This window comes from Atractosteus spatula (genome assembly GCF_055471065.1).
Source record: "Atractosteus spatula isolate fAtrSpa1 chromosome 16 unlocalized genomic scaffold, fAtrSpa1.hap1 SUPER_16_unloc_2, whole genome shotgun sequence".
In the NCBI taxonomy this organism is placed as follows: domain Eukaryota; kingdom Metazoa; phylum Chordata; class Actinopteri; order Semionotiformes; family Lepisosteidae; genus Atractosteus; species Atractosteus spatula.
This window is the reverse complement of record NW_028296632.1, coordinates 542352-560000: the sequence shown is the minus strand read 5'-3', so window position 1 is coordinate 560000 and position 17649 is coordinate 542352.

Genomic DNA, 17649 nt, shown 5'->3' with positions numbered 1-17649 from the left:
GCTGAATGAAGTCATGTCAAGTACAATAATTCGGTGATCAATAATAACAGTTGTAGGACAGTATACAGATGCAGCCATTCAAAATGAGTGAGGTATTTCGCGGCATACCCCGGTGGGCGTGTCGCAGTATCACGCAGTATGACGCAGTTAACGTGGTGTCACGTGGTTAACTATCCGGCGTCGCCTTGTAAAACCGCCAGGGGGAGCTTAACCTCTCATGTACAGCATTTGAGCCTTTAATTTTGAACTGTGTATTACAGCATGTTAATCATCAGTCATTAAAATGTTGGTATATTTTATGAAAGCAAGATTGCTCAGTTGGACAAAAGTACACAACCTACCTTTATCAGAAATATTTATGCATCAAAGCCTTTACTGAAGATATTACTAATAGTATTAATAATGGATGACTTTGGACAAGCTGTATACTCAAAGTATAATTTCTTTAGCACATTTGTACAAGCACTTGGAATCTGTCCAAGCCATACTTTGTCAGGCATTTTGTTTTACTTCAACGGGCATAAAAACTTCCTTGCTTTTAACAGGGCGTTTCATAATTTCTAACTACGAAAATGATTTAAAATGCGACACCTATCATTCAACTAGAGCTTAAAATATCACAAGGATCCTCAAGAGCACAGCAAAGAGTGTATTAAAAGACACTTGTATTTATCAACGCTTTCTTTTCCGTATACCAGATTTTATGGAACCACTTCAGAGGGGTGTCAGCCAGTCAGATTCCAGGAATCGGCACTTTAAAGGAAAAATACACACCAGTATTCCATTTCTCCCTAACGATTTTAAGCATCGAAGTATTTAACTAGCATGTGAAATAGCGTGTGAAAAAGTGGTAGTTTTAAGCTTTTCTGCTAATATAATATGGAATCGCGTATCTAAAGAATTTAATAACGGTATTCGTGTGCTGCGACAGGGCTGTGTAGGGCTGTTTCGCCTGCCTGTTCATGCGTGCTATCTTGTAGCCGACTGGTCTAGGTGCGTGACTACCAGCTGGCAGGTTGTGTGTTCAAATCCAGCTGGTGCTAGACTTTTCTTTTAACAAACATTTCTTCGAAAAAATAGAATAGCGATATTATGGACAATCAATTGACTTTTATATTTCAAAATATCGCAACATGATCGATATTTGCGATATTTTGAACATATCTTCCCTTCTGACAGCGGTTCCTGCTTCTATTGTGTGTGTGTGTGCAACAGAGTAAATTTTTATAGAGAAATGGAGGCTGGACAGTATGCGTTACAATATAAACATTTATATTGATTTAAATCGTGTTCTGATTTAAATCGCAAACGCGTGTTTAATTATATGTGTTTTTTAATCATAATCAGGCTAATGCAACATAAATTGATACAGTATCTTTGTCTTCTAAGTATCTTAATAAACTTTCAGCATAGCTTTCTACCCGTCAAGATTTATATTTCTTGGGATTTTGGGATCAAATGTGGAAGGATTAGATTATAATCGTTTTTATTTGTCAAATACGTGATTGTATTTCTGAATGTTATGTGACACCTACAGTAGTTCACTGCTTTAAATACATCGAATTAAGAAAGTTATGTGTAGCACTTTAGAACTTTTTTCTGAACCAGGGAAAATCTGATCATGTTTCTCTATAACAATAATAAAAAACTTTATTTTACATATCGCCTTTAAAAGTGGCATCTCAAAGCAATACAGTAGATCGAAAAACAGTTAAAAGGGACCAAATTAAATACCAGACAATCGCAAACGCGTTTTCAATAAAATTATTTTATTCATTCAGCAGTTTGTGAGAGGGACATCCAGCAGGGAGAGACACACACACCGGTTTTCATTGACAAAATTGTTTTTTTTCAATTCCTCTTGTCTAACAGGAATGTTTTGTTTGTGGACAGACTGTTAGACAAGAGGAAAAGACCGCCTCCTCCTACGAAGCATTAATCGCGTATCTAAGGAAAATTGCAGTATACCTTTGTTCATGCACATCATTATACAGTACAGTATCTCAATTTGTATTTCGATTAAAAAAAATCATTTGCCCAGCCACTACTGTTGTTATTGTTTTTATCCTGTAAAGCGTTTCCTTTTTCTGCGTTTTCCATTTCCTTTTTCTGATCACTCGCTTTCTGGATACACATCTCACCTGTCCTGTTCTTTGTTTTCCTGGTTTGCTGATTATGCCTGCTGCGGTCCACTCCTACCCTCACACCTAAAGAATACTATTTTAAATTTCTTGGCGCAGTTCATTAACCCTTGTATGTGCTGTCCGCGCCGAAAATGCAATTAAAAAAAAGTCAAAAAACGCGCTCAAAATACAATTTATAGCTTAATAAGATACACTCCACAGGCAAAATTAAAGACAAAATTAAAGACGATTAAAATCTGTAATCTTTCCACTTGTACTGTGAGTCATCGGACAGTTTCTGCTTTGTGTAAGGATGGTGAGAAAGCTGTGCTCAATGTATTTAAGGGACTTAAAAGTTAAAGGAGATGCTTCATATTGCTTGACTAATTTTAAAAACCAAGTTATAAATGCAGACGCTCCCTCGGTGCCGCGCCGGGTGTAAATATCAAAGTATACATTCCCAACAAGAATTGTACCCATCTGTCATGCAAATAAAACACCTTGAATTGAATTGAATTGAGGGAGAGAGGGGGGTAGTGGGACAGAGATACTGTAGACAGACTCAAGGCAAATAAAATACTTATGGGTACGCAGGCATTCACGACAGCAACATACGAAACGTTTGCATGTACTGTATAGTTAAGTTATTACTTGGTTTTCAAAATGCAACGACATACAATATTGTTGTTGCTGCTGTTCTGGTTGTTTTTATCCCGTAAAGCGTTTTGAGAAGCCACCTTTAAAGGCGATATATACTGTAAAACCGCTGATTCTTATGGAATGTGTTCCGCAGGAGATTCAAATTTTTATTTATTTATTTTTTAATCACGTATCTTAGGAAATCTCAGTATAACTTTGTTCATGAACAGTGGCATGTTACATTATCATTCGTTTTTTAACAAGGCTCGCCAGCTAATGTGAATCGAAACCTGTCTTGCTAGCTTTTAAAGTCGTGCATGTGTAAACTGTACTAGAGGGCATGCAAGTTACTCTGCCCCTTTCAGCTGCAGGGAGTCCCTCTGCTGCAACACACAGCAGACAGAACGGGAGACTATTGCCTTTCATATCTGACTCCAGTGAAGTAAAAGGGGTGTCTAAAGGGGTGATTTCAGACCACATTCTAGTTACTTTATTTTGTTTACTTTTAACATTTTTGTAATTTACAGTAGATGTCACAATAGAAGCCCGAAGCCTATTATACTCAGTCTAGCCTTGGATCCTCTGAGTCCCATGACTCAGTCTTGTCTGCTTTCCTAGAATAAAACCAGTTAAGTCTTGTGTACTATGCAATTTATATTTTCCGATTCCATGCATTCCCTTAATGTTTAGAGTTTACTATATTCTCCAGACTCAAACACATAAGTACTAATAGCTCTGTCCCTTTAGGAGACTCTTTGCAGTACTGTGTCCCACTACCCCCATGAATTCTTTAGGTTGGGTCTAATATTTTCCAGTAATATACTGAATGGGATACAAAATGCTGTCAGGCAGGTAACAGAAAAGAGAAAAATATAAATATTTCCATTTTACAGACGTTCACACATTTATAACATTTTGGCTCAATAAAAAGCTAACCCAATAATTAAATGTGATAAAGTATAGTTTGGATGTTTATACATTCATGTTAATCGTATTCTTGATTTATTTCATGTTTCATTTGCTAACTTAGAGCATATTGTGCAATGAAGAATAAAATAGCTGCATGACAAGTGACTTCCTTCTCTCAGTGGAAATTAAAAGATAGCCTGATAAATTATAATAAGACAGTAAGAAAGGTTCCAATCAGGAGGAGACAATTCTTTCCATTTTTTTGTTTGATTGCTGGTAGCAAACTGATCTGAGGATCTACTCCAGCTCTTTCTCTTTTTATCATACAGTAAATCTTATTTTCTTGCTTTCTGAAACACAATATAACAAAAAATAACCTCACAAAATCAAAGAAAAAATCCTTGCTCCCCCCCCTTCCCTTGGCAGTACTTCCTCCCATGCTTTTGTAGTGTTTCATAGCCGTTCAGAGACGCCAAATATGTAATCATAGTGGCTCTCTGAAGGCACCAGTTCTGTAGGGTTTGGGCATTTACTGAGACAATTATCAATTGTAGCAGTAAATCACAAAGTTGATTCTTTTGATGGCTTTAGAATCCAACCATGCGATATAACTCAAACAACGCACACACACAGGTACTAATACACGAGGATACATTTATTAATACATAGAATATGCATGTAAACCTAACAGATCTTATCGAGAGGGTTATCAGAATACAAAAGGTATATATTCAATCAGTTACGAAGTGTTACACATCAAGAGGACATACGTTCAGTATATCATTCATTAAGACCGTTTCGTAAAGTGAACTTGGTTACAACTTCTACATTAGATACTCAAAACAAGTACATAACTCTTAGGAATTAAATTGATATCAACTGGTTGGGATAACAATTGAATTCTCGAGCTGTAATGCATTGAAGTTGAATACTCATCCAATTTCTGGGGATTCAGATCTCCTGCAGGCACAAACAATCAGCTGCAGGCTTGTTGCTGTCCAATCCGCGCTCTCTGGCTCCGTGCCAGGCTGTGCTGTGCGGCTTGCGACGGTGCGCTGCTGATGCTCACTGACCGGCTAGTTAGTGTTGGCTTTAACTAGCAAAGTTTGTGCACAGGAGAAAAGATGACTGTGGATCCCAGCAAGTCAGGAAGAGGACCGGTTCGTTCCTGATGAAGAGCTAGTTCTGAATAGTGATTCAGCTGTCCACAGTTCTGACCTGTCCACGAGGCCTGCTGCTGGTTACTCTCTGGCAACCTCCACTCTAGACTCTTAGAACAAAGGAAAGTTCTGGCACTCGGACACACTGGCCGTTCCGTGGTTGTCCGGGCTGAGTCTCAGGATGGTCAGGAGGCGCGCTGCGTGATTGTCCTGCCCTTGGGAGCCTTCTGCTCCTGGGCCGTCCTGCCCTGGAATTCTCCTTTGAATTCCCTTTAGAACAGTCCACAGAATCCTCTCCAGAATCTTACTGAATCTCCCGAATCTGAATCTTGTTGAATCTTACTTACTGAATCTCCAGGCCTGTGTTGCCTGTTTTTACCTGGAGGAACTTCAGCTTGTTGATTGGCTGAAAGTTCCATGGGCATCAGAGTCCCACGTGGGTTACTCAGCCCTACCAGTCCCTGATTGGTTGACCACGGTGAGATATGAGTCACTTACTCCTGACACTTAGGAATGCAGTCCAGATGTCCATCCGGCACTCCCTAGACTGATAGGCGCCAGTGGATGACCATTGATCATGATAGCCAGACTTAGCTAAGTGCATCCCCCTTTGGGAGCTGTCCTAGGAAACCTTAAATCATCTTGCATGAATAGTTTCTCTGTGGCTGCACCACAGAGATGAACAGAGAAATGGGGCCTCATTTGGGAAGCTCAGAAACACTTAATTCTGCCTTATTATTAAGCCTCGCCGCTACATATCCCCCCTTTGAAGGTCACGAGGTCCTGAGGCGTTGTTGCCTTCAAAACAAAACAGAGTTAAGTGATGTCCCTTGCCATTAGAACATTAATCTTAAATGTCTACATTACTCCTCGAGAATTCATACCGGAACCAGCATTGGATACAAACAGGATGAATAACATCTGGAGTATGTATAAACACGGTAGGAGACATTATCTAAGTCTAGGAATTACACATCAGGAAGTTCACTGTCAATATCTGATACCTCTGTGGTAGATATTTGGGGAGAAGTCACTTCCTTTCTTTTGGCATGCTACCTTTGACTCATTCATGCTACCCGGAGTACATCTTGATGTAAGAGTACATCATTCAGAGTACACTGTCAGTCATGATCCAGCTACCCGGCAGCAGTGTTACAATAACACCAGTTCCTGTTCCCAGCCCCCCGATAAACCAGAACACCTGTGTTGGGTATCTGCTAGGGTGGTTTGGAGGTTTGTTCCATTAAAGCAAACTAACTACCTGTACCTCTTCAGGGCTTACTGTTTCTTGGATTTCTATCCAATTCCTTAGTGTGGCACCTGAAGGCATCCATGACCTCAAGTTTGGTCTTATGTTGTCTGGTTCTAGACCGTACAGTGTTAAGTTACCATGCTGTACTATGGCCTCCTCAGGAACTTAAAGGAACTGTTTTATTAGGTAGCTGCATCATGCCTGTCACAAGTCACAGTGTCAGTTAAACGTGGTGTGCTGACCAGCCATTTACTTCCCACCTGCTCTTCATGGGGTTCATTAACCTCCCTCTGCCCATTAGTAGCTTTACACCCTTCATTGGTGAATCGTTTAGACACAGCCAATGGATAGCTTTGGTAGCCATACCCATCTCAAGATTTGGAACCGAATTCAATCTTGGTTTGCCTTCTGGGTGAGCTATGAACGATGGGGTTAATGTCACACACTCCTCTACTGAGAAGAGTGGAATCAAGTGGGTTGGGAATTGTGCCGTGGTTAGACTGGCTACAGTGGCACTAAGCTCCCTTAACAGGTCTTGTGTCAACATTCTGGCCTGTTGCACACAAGCATAAACCCACTGTATAACACCAACAATCATGTCCACTGGTTGGGGAATAAGGTTTAACCCTGTTGCATAGGAAATTGCCTGTAGGGTTTTCCCTAAGCTTTCCAACTTTTGCTGCTGTCGATACAGTCTGTCACTACCCTCTGGTATCTCTGACACCTGCCTTCTTGGGGCAGTCAGGGTGAGAGTGCCAGTAGCACACAAACCTACCAGAAAAAGCAAACGTGCAACAGTGGCGGCAGCGATCAGTCCTCCCAAAAGTCTTTTCGGGTGGCTGATCCCAGTCATCTCCTTCTGAGTGACTGTCGCCTTTCTAAGCTGGCGCAGCGTGTACATGGTGTCTTTCTCAGTATGCCATGTGGCATCTTGGGCACCAACATCCTGGAAATCTGAGGAGATCTGACGCAGCTGCTGATGCTGCTCCTCCTTTTCCAGGGCATCTGCTTTTTCGATTTGTTCATGCCTGTGCTCTAGGAACCCTGCAGGGGGCGGTGCAGCGGTGGACCATGCCTGACCCTCGGCTGAGTGGTCATCTGGAGCACCTGAGTGATCTGGGATTGTTACCCCATTCTCACTGTTCAGGTCCACCCTGCACCCTTCCTGATTGAGGAATCCCTCTATCGGCATGTTTACAATCGTTCGCTGGGGGTAGGTGTAGGACACCTGCTCGCTCCCCCCTTCCCTCGCTAGGGGTTCAGGGAGCTGCCCCAGCACTGGGATAGCTAGTTCATTGTCTTTGAACTTACTATCACCCACCAGGCCCATGTCAGTGCAGGCGGGGATTCTGACACCCCTCTTTGCGATGTCCTGCACTGACAGGCGGGTGGCTTGACCATCCAGCTCCAGTCTGGGTGAACCACTGTTGGTCAGACTCAGACTGACAGACTGAGCTGGTGGCTGTAAGAAAACCGGCTCGGCTTTCATTCCCTGTCCCTTCTGGGGGACTGGGTGTGTTGGCAACCCTGCTGTCGAGGCAGGAACAATCAGGTCAGTCTCACTCACTACCTGGTAGTTGTGAGAAATAATGTTACCTGACTGCAGGTTCCCTGGGTCACAGCAGAGGGAATCGGCATCTGGGATCAGGTGTGTCCACAGCGCAGTAGTCTCAGCGTCCAGCTGGACCTCCTGTCTAACCTGTGAATGTTGCACCAGGGGCACCTGGCGGTGGCCCTGTGACAGCTGCTCAAGCAGATCCTCACTAATAGAGGACCTCTCAGGGCTAAGGGCGAGGGCTACATCACCAACCTGCTCTCCTGCCATCTGGATCCCTTCCACCACTGCAGGGTGGTGGTCCTGACGCCTCTTGGGTGCCAGGGTGCACAGGGAAAGCTCCTTTTCATCGCCAGGTGGGGAGATCTGCTCCTCTTTAGGGATGTAAAAGGTGTGTGCTTTACCTGGTGGATCAGGCGGCTGCTCGGAGCACCGCTCCTGTGGCATGGAGGCTGTTGGGACCTTGGCCAGGGCACGACTTCCCTGTATATCCGGGGAACAAGAAAATATTTTTATTTCTTGTCCAGAGGGAACAGAAGGAATCTCCGCATAGGCTTCTGTGTTCGGTGGGCACTGTGTAAGCACAGTCTGCCTCTTGGCCCCCCTTTCCTTCTGTACAGAAGGCTTAGGAGCCTTGACCTGTTTCCACACTTTGCCTTTCTGGTGATCCACCAAAGGTTCCACTCTGAGTCGCATACCCTTTTCTTTTTCTACCCGTTTGAGCTTGCCGTGTGACATCAAACACCTTTCAACCTCAGTGTCAATCAGTGTCTCACTGGGTAAGACATCTCCCATGGCAGCCTTGAGGTAAAAGCTTCCTGCTTTTCCTCTGTGTTTTACTGCCTGCTCTGTGACTTCAGGGGTGGAGTCAGCACTCGCTTGGGAGTGGCCGACCTCATCCAGGCAGGAACCCTTCCGCTCAATCAGATAGACTGAGGGAGGGAGAGGGGGCGGGTCTCCGCCTCCTCCAGTGGAGAGTATCAGCTCATTCACGCTTCCGGCAGCCTTGGGGAGCGGTTGTCCCTGTCCTAATAAAGCTTGTTCAAGCCTGGCCAGGCGGGCGGCTACTGAATCCTTTTGTTCAGCCTTTTCTAGCCCTTTCCCTTCCCCGGTGTTCTCATGGCACTTAGGACGCTGGGTGCGGTCCTGTGTGAGTGCTTTGGAACGGGGCTTAGCCAGCTCAGGAGCCTGTGCTCCTTCGAGCAGGGGGGAATTAACCCTGCTGGCTCTGACGGCGAACACAGTCGCTTTAGCAGCTTTTTGCTCAGAGCGACTTTGGACATCATACTCCCAGGCTTTCTGCGCGAATCTCTTAATATCAGTCATTTTCATGGTCTGTGCATCTGTATGCATTAAGATCATCTTTCTGACTGACGGGTGGAGATTCGCAATGAATAAACCCTTGAAATGTGTGTTCTCTTCGCAACCCTCATAATTTCGCCCTGCAAAATAAGTTCGTCTAAGTCTCTCGTAATATTCGCGAGGGGACTCTGCTCTCTCGTGCTTAATGTTAAGGGCGGCGGCTATCGCGGCAGTCGGGTCAATAAACGCACTGTATTCTTCGATAAGTGCTTGACATAGCTGCTCAAAGTCATTACAGACTTCTTTCATCTGCCTAGCCATCCACTCATGTACAGCTCTGCTGGTAGTTTTCCTGACCAGAAACACTTTCTCCTGTTCTGTGGCGTTTGGCAGGTACTGCAGGGTATACCTGAGGTCCTGAATATAACTCTCGATATTATTCTCTGACACTGCGGGGTCAAATCTCTCTATGTCCTTCGCTAGCTCTCTCAGAGAATGGAGATTTATCCTTCTAGCTTCTCCGCTGACGGAGATATGGAAGAGATCGTGGTCAGACTTGTCGCTGCTAGAGAGAGTGCTTAATAGCGACTCGAATTCAGACCTTTTAGCAACCATCGTTAAACTTAAAGAGTATTACTTTTAAGTACGAAATCACAGTTTTACCACAGAAAACCACAAGATCAGGTATGCAATCAACCCTGTAGATTGCAAAAGATCACAAAACAATCAAGCACTGCTTAAAGAGCAAGGGGAACTTTTTCTTTCGGCTTTCAGCACACTGTATTATCGTGTATGAAACCCGCGGCGTTTTATATGAATTATTCCGCTTGGTTGATTCATTTCAGTCTTGCCACGCCCGTGCCAGGGACGCCATAAAAATGTAGTGTTTCATAGCCGTTCAGAGACGCCAAATATGTAATCATAGTGGCTCTCTGAAGGCACCAGTTCTGTAGGGTTTGGGCATTTACTGAGACAATTATCAATTGTAGCAGTAAATCACAAAGTTGATTCTTTTGATGGCTTTAGAATCCAACCATGCGATATAACTCAAACAACGCACACACACAGGTACTAATACACGAGGATACATTTATTAATACATAGAATATGCATGTAAACCTAACAGATCTTATCGAGAGGGTTATCAGAATACAAAAGGTATATATTCAATCAGTTACGAAGTGTTACACATCAAGAGGACATACGTTCAGTATATCATTCATTAAGACCGTTTCGTAAAGTGAACTTGGTTACAACTTCTACATTAGATACTCAAAACAAGTACATAACTCTTAGGAATTAAATTGATATCAACTGGTTGGGATAACAATTGAATTCTCGAGCTGTAATGCATTGAAGTTGAATACTCATCCAATTTCTGGGGATTCAGATCTCCTGCAGGCACAAACAATCAGCTGCAGGCTTGTTGCTGTCCAATCCGCGCTCTCTGGCTCCGTGCCAGGCTGTGCTGTGCGGCTTGCGACGGTGCGCTGCTGATGCTCACTGACCGGCTAGTTAGTGTTGGCTTTAACTAGCAAAGTTTGTGCACAGGAGAAAAGATGACTGTGGATCCCAGCAAGTCAGGAAGAGGACCGGTTCGTTCCTGATGAAGAGCTAGTTCTGAATAGTGATTCAGCTGTCCACAGTTCTGACCTGTCCACGAGGCCTGCTGCTGGTTACTCTCTGGCAACCTCCACTCTAGACTCTTAGAACAAAGGAAAGTTCTGGCACTCGGACACACTGGCCGTTCCGTGGTTGTCCGGGCTGAGTCTCAGGATGGTCAGGAGGCGCGCTGCGTGATTGTCCTGCCCTTGGGAGCCTTCTGCTCCTGGGCCGTCCTGCCCTGGAATTCTCCTTTGAATTCCCTTTAGAACAGTCCACAGAATCCTCTCCAGAATCTTACTGAATCTCCCGAATCTGAATCTTGTTGAATCTTACTTACTGAATCTCCAGGCCTGTGTTGCCTGTTTTTACCTGGAGGAACTTCAGCTTGTTGATTGGCTGAAAGTTCCATGGGCATCAGAGTCCCACGTGGGTTACTCAGCCCTACCAGTCCCTGATTGGTTGACCACGGTGAGATATGAGTCACTTACTCCTGACACTTAGGAATGCAGTCCAGATGTCCATCCGGCACTCCCTAGACTGATAGGCGCCAGTGGATGACCATTGATCATGATAGCCAGACTTAGCTAAGTGCATCCCCCTTTGGGAGCTGTCCTAGGAAACCTTAAATCATCTTGCATGAATAGTTTCTCTGTGGCTGCACCACAGAGATGAACAGAGAAATGGGGCCTCATTTGGGAAGCTCAGAAACACTTAATTCTGCCTTATTATTAAGCCTCGCCGCTACACTTTTAACTAAGGGCATCTAAAATACTGTCAAACAGCTACAATGGTATCTCTGTACAAGGCTTTGACTGTGTCAATCACAGCACCTACCATTCCCTTACCAGCAACAACATGGATTCTAACACTCAGACATTAAAAAAAGTCAGGCCAAGAGAGAAAATACCGAGCTTTACAACATGCGGTACCAGTAACATTTTACCCACAGTAGACTCACCAACCAGATGTGTTTCAGTTTCTGTGATAAGCCTAGATTAATCATATCCTCTCCTCTAGTAGGAGCACCAAGTGTAAACATGTAACGCCCCTATTAAAAATAATGGCAAAACAGAAGTTCACTCTTTCTAGAACATACCTTCCTATGGACACTCCTAAAATGTATAAAATAGTGTCCACAGCATCTCATAATAGAGGCAAATGGGGAACTTCAAACTCATTTCATACAATGCCATCCATGAGGGGTTAAATACACCCTGAGAGAAATTAATTTCTGGATAATTCAACGGCTGTGATTTCTGGAATATGTATTATCCCAAATATTTTCAAAAGAAATTGAATCATTTAAGGGTTTATATGAAGCTTGCATTAAAAGACTTTAAAAAAATGTCATGTTCCCATAAAAAAGTCATGCCTTGGAGTATAGACCCCCAAAGGAATGCCATAGACTCAAACTGCAAAATAAACACATACAGAAAGAAAGTATTTGTATTGTGATTGCAAATCCTGGTATGAGTGATTGGTATGACTTTCCTCATTACAAATCTCTTATTAGAATTTAAATTTCTCTGTAACTCCAGGTCAGAACAGAGAAAATGTAACTGCCTTAAGGAGTTTACAATTATGAAAAATAGAAGGATAAGCATGATACGTATGTCTTCTGTCAGTTTCTAAGTCATGTTACTGAGCACCAAATCTTATTGAGAATATGAATCCATTTAAGGTTTATACCATTAAAGTAAAGGTTTATTCCATGCTGAAAATGTTTGTACCAGACTTTTTTGAGCCCTGTTTAATTGTGTCTGAAGTCTGATGTTGTAAATTTTATTGTTAAAAAGATCCATGAAAATGTCACTACTAAAGTTAGCTGGTACTGTTGGTATTGTAAGTGGCAAGTAGAGCTCATATTTTAGATTTTGTGTAGTTGCTAGCTTTGAACTGTGTGTTGGATGCACATGAATTGAAGGAATGGGCAAACATAGCTGATGCGGATCCACAGAGCCAGCATATTAAGATGTTTATAATTAGAGGCAATTTGTTTAAATAACTAGGTATGGATACTGATGTGCAAGAGAGGTGGAAAGGCTGTTTCCTTAAGCCAGCCCTATAAAATGTTTTATTCTCAGTGAGATGCTGCCATTTCATAGTGGGTTTCTAACACTGTGTATAGTTCCATCCACACAGTGCCTTTACTTCCATCCATTTCTAATCTCTTTATCCAGTACAGAGGATTTGGAGCCTATCCCAGTAAGCGACGGACACAAGGCAGAATACACCCTGGACATAGCGCCAGTCCATCACAGGACAGACAGACACAAACACACACACACCAGGGCCAGTTTAAATCTAACCTCAGAACCTTTCTTTTCAGAAGACTTAGTGTCTGTATCTGCTTCATTTTCGAATTTTGGTAGCACCTCTAACTGCTTGTCTTTCTTATATGCATTTACTTTGTAATCTGTGGTCCTTTTATCTGTTTTTACATCTACTGTATTGCTTTGAGATGCCACCTTTAATGGTGATATATCAAATAAAGTTTTTTATTATTGTTATAGGGAAACATGATCAGATTTAAAAAGATCTAAAGTATACTAGTTTGTCACTCTTCTCATTCCCTTTGCTAAATGACTTTTCATACTAGTCTGATCAATCTAACTGCCAGTTTTCTGTGCTTTCTCTATCCTGCTAGATTTGCAATTATTCTGAAAATTTTCATCTTGAAATAACTCATTTCTAAATACCTTTTTCACTGTTAACATCTTGCAGCAACTCTGCGACAAAATATACACTCTGACAGTTCATCCTGCTACCAACATTAAATAAAACAAATCTTAAGATTTCTAGATTTATGTCTTTATTTAGTGGTTTCATTAGTGACAAAGGCTAAACTTTCTTGGAAAAATGTCTTTTATGTGTTGCGGAAAAAACTGACTCGCTTTAACAAAATATGTTTACAAATCCTTTCACCTGGCATTTTCGTAGTTAGAAATTATGGAACGCTCTGTTAAAGGCAAGGGAGTTTTTATGTCCGTTGCAGTTCTTTTGCAACATGAACATAATTATATCGTTATTAATTTCTTGAGATATGCGATTCCATATTATATTCCCTTTTAATCAAATTCTAAAAGTATGCTTGTTGACTCCGGTATCGCGTTAGTTAAAGACTTCGATGCTTAAAATGTTTAGGGAGAAATGGAATACTGGTGTGTATGTTTTCTTTAAAGTACCGAGACCAGCCATATACTGTATGTTTAAGTTCCAAAATTAATATCGTTTATGGACTTCACACGCGTTGCAGTATGCTCCTATTCTTTTTATGCTTAGGCACTAAGATCTCCCTTCTGCTTTGTGTAAGGATGGTATCAAAAGGTACTGTGTATAGTTCCATCCACACAGTGCCTTTACTTCCATCCATTTCTAATCTCTTTATCCAGTACAGAGGATTTGGAGCCTATCCCAGTAAGCAACGGACACAAGGCAGAATACACCCTGGACATAGCGCCAGTCCATCACAGGACAGACAGACACAAACACACACACACCAGGGCCAGTTTTCCCATAAACCAATTAACTTACCAGTATGTTTTGGAGTGCGAGAGGGAGTCATATCACACATATGGAGAAAAACCATGTAACCCAGAGAGAACATGTAAAAACCCCACACACACAGGATGGCAGGAATTGAACCTAGGACCCCAGTGCTGCAAGATAGCAATGCTAACCACTTCGCCACCATTATAAAGGAATGGATATCTTAGTTATCTTTCTAGTTCACAGGTTTGCATGCATGATTTAATTTTGAAAGCCACTGAGACATCAGGTACTACTGTTGTATTTATGAAAAAGAAACAAAACAAAAAACATACTAACAACTGTGCCATCCTACTCCTTAGTTAATACATTTTATTATTCATAAACAGTTAACATTGTTAGCAAAATATTTTGAATTATATTTAACCCTATTTTTTCTTTAGTTTTGTATTTAACTTATTATATGATAGTCAGACTTAATGTATATTTGAACAATGAAATTATATTTTTACAAGATGCGGGGGAAAGTGCAACAGCTTATTACAGTGCTAAATTTAATATTATTGATTGCTAATAGTTTATGCTAACACCTAACTTTCTTAATTAGATGTATTTAAAACAGTGAACTAAGTGTAACATACTATTCAGAAATACAATCGAAAATAGTTTTGTGGTCTTTGTATGGATGAAACGTTTCTAAAATGTATAACGTAACAAAATTAAAGACGATTAAAATCTGCAATCTTTCCACTTGTAATGTCATTACACAGAACAACACGTTTCTGGTTTGTTTTAATTAGTATTAGTTAGTAGTTAGTAGTTTTAATTTAATTAGTATTGCAATTCGCACTGATTCCCTTGCGAAGATATGGACTTAAGAATATTCGTGCCTGGTCAAAAAATGGCATTAAGCACTTAAAATTAATATGGTTAATAATAGTAAACTGTAACATGCTGTAACAAGATCGGTTAAACTGCGAAGAAAATGCTTTCAGAGAAAATGTTTCAGGTGTGAAGAACATAGATCTCCAATGCAATTTCAACCAAACCTGTTCCCACACACCCTGCCCCCACTACCATTAGAATATACACAAAGCACTGAAATCTTTCGAGCTAATGATCAGGTGACCCGAGAGAGAGCGAGAGAAACACCAAGGGGTGCGGAACCAGGGAACTATTTACATGGAAAACGGGCGATCTCCCCAGACTGTCCGCCCATTTCACTGTTACCTGGATACCTCTTTATTTAGAACTCACTAACACTAATTTTTAGTTTAGAAGGATTCAAGTAGGGTTTTAGATGAAAGGCAGCGACCTTAATCAAGCCCAAATCATAATTGAACCCATTCAGAGCCTACATTACATTTTAGCGTTTCATTCTGAGCAGAAGACCCTCACACCTGAAGAAGGCTTGCGTTTTCTCTCTTCTCTTTTAAGCATGTGTACAATGTGTAATACAATTACAATGTGTAATTACAATGCGAATCGTATGAGGGTGGGGGGGAGGTGTCTTTCGCTGGAAATCTCGCCTGCTTCTACTTTACGAGCACAACCCCCTCTCTGCCGGAGTGCTGGCTGTGACGAATTAAACCGGTTTCACAGGTTTCAATCACAGACCATGTGACATGGGAGTCAGGAAACTAACACACAGCGCCACCGGATTTGATAACACTATAAAAACGCTATAAAATAATGTGACTAGGCACAGAACAAGTTTACAGCACAGTACAATAATAAATGCTGACCATGACTTTAGAAGCATAAATTGCCTTACACTCAATTTAAACACAAGCTGTCTTTAGCCCTCTAAGCTGGTTCATACAGAAATGTAGAGATCCAGGCTCAGAACACACAGCTTCATTAGCGAATACATATGCAGGACAACTAGAGAAGACGTTTTGCAGAGGATGGATTTTTAGAAACATCCCATCAGTGACATCACTGAAGTCAACTCCTAGGTACTGTAACTGTCGTGTGGATAGTTTCACAAGAATCAGACAAAGGTTTAAGCATCGCTTGTTCTAGATAAAACTGCAAAAAAAACAACAACAACCCATAATGTACTTCTTTGCGGCTCTGTTTGCCCAAATCATATATTCACAACGTGAAATCTAGAAAATAATATTACGTAACCAAAATCCGCAATATGGAAACAGAACCTGTGTAATTGTTGATAGATGATGTACTCGTAACATTTTTTCAAGACGAACTACAACATTTAAAAAATGACTTGTATGTACTTGATATCTCTAATCAATCTACGGGTCATAGCACAAAACGAAACTAAAACGCATACCGTTTCGCGCTTCTTATTAGTTGCTCAAAAGTAATTTGACCGTATGAAATGCATAATATGAACCAAGAAACATGTACGTGAGCAGTACTTAAGCACTGTAGTATCGGTGTTAAGACATACCTCTCAGTCTCCTCCTCTCTTGCCAAAACACGTTGCTTTCTTGCTGTGGTGAGATTGGTGGTAATGCAAAGACGCCACATACTGCCGACAGACGAGAGTGTTGCGGGAGAAGAGAGAAGTGATGGAAGATTGAAGAGTGTCCTAGGTGGAGCCAAGATGAAGTGTCACAATTGCATAGGGGAGGATTTCAAATATTTAAGATGGTAAAAATAACCGGAAGTGATCCCCCAGTCCGGCGCAGTCTGACGTACTTCTGTCATATAAAGTGAAACTAGATGTCGAACTGGAGCCTCACCATTTGCATAAGTGAGGCTCCAGTTATACATCTAGTTTCACTTTAAATGACAAAACTGAAGAGACTTAAAAGAGCTGGAGAGGATTTCTTACAACTTTTGAGCCGGCACAGTTTTCGAAAACGTTTTCTTCACGCTGCACTATACAACACTGACAGCCAAGAGTCTCCAAAACAAAACGAATTGACAGATAGGAGAAAAGTCCCACTCGTCCTAAAGTTCCCAAAATCCAGCACTGAGCGTAAACAAAGTGTTCAAGTAGCGTGGGAATGCTACCCCTAATCCTAGCTGGAGTTTGAGCGTCTGGTTCAGAGTTTGCTCAAGAGTTTACCTTTCACAGATGCGCAAAGATGAATGTTGAGGGTGCACGCTTCAAGGCGCCTTACAGTGCAGGGAGTGATTAGAGACGATTCGTGACGTGTGCTCGTTCCCATATACCGTACGCCCCGGGTTGCAGTGCTAGGATGACGTCCAATACCGCTTCGGCACGTAACGGCATTATATTCAAGTGCAGGACGTGAGGGTTTTATTTTGTTCGTTTTGTTCTGCTCTGCTTTGCTTTATTTTGCTTTCCATGGTGTTCGTAAGAACGTCAATAAAAAGGCGATTCCTGCGTCTAACACGAATATAAGAGCTATTTCAAGTGCGGCTTCTAAAATGCTTGTAGACATTTGTCTGTTGTTGATTGTTTTTTTGTGTCTAACAAAGTGCCATTTTCCTGTCCGGACGGGGAGACTTTATCATTCCCACATGAAGCAACCCTTAAGTCCTCTGAGGCGTGTCTGTCTGCAAGGTTTGTATTTTGGAAAGGTTTTTTTTTTTTTAACGGAGAACGACTTTGAAAAAGATTTCCGCCGGCGTCTCGCGATCCGTGTGTGATTGTAGCAAGAACATGGTGCGGCTTCT